The following is a 395-nucleotide window of genomic DNA, read 5'->3' on the forward strand; positions in this document are numbered from 1 at the left end:
AGCCAGCGGAGGAGGGGGAAAAGCAGAGCTCCTTTGTAAGAGATAAGGGAAAATAAAGGGAGTCTCCTGCTCAAAGCAACCAGCAGCAAAAGGAGCATATTACTGGGTGTGCATTACAACAAGAAATGTAAATTAGACTGGTAACAAATTACACAGGGGTGTCTTCCCCGAGAGCAGAAATCACAGAAAGAATAACTGATATTCTCATAAGTCTCGTGATTTTGGGGTCCTTGGACAGGCAGAATTGGAAACATACTGACTACGGAAGAGCAGTATCCCCTCCTGTGATGGGCTCTGGCTAGGCATCATCTGTGTAGCTGTATATTCTTTTGATCACAGACATGCAATGCAGAATTAAATTAGTTATTCTTTGGTTTTCTTTTTCCCCTTAAATT

This window comes from Pygoscelis adeliae, unplaced genomic scaffold, assembly GCF_000699105.1.
Source record: "Pygoscelis adeliae isolate BGI_AS28 unplaced genomic scaffold, ASM69910v1 Scaffold402, whole genome shotgun sequence".
In the NCBI taxonomy this organism is placed as follows: Eukaryota; Metazoa; Chordata; class Aves; order Sphenisciformes; family Spheniscidae; genus Pygoscelis; species Pygoscelis adeliae.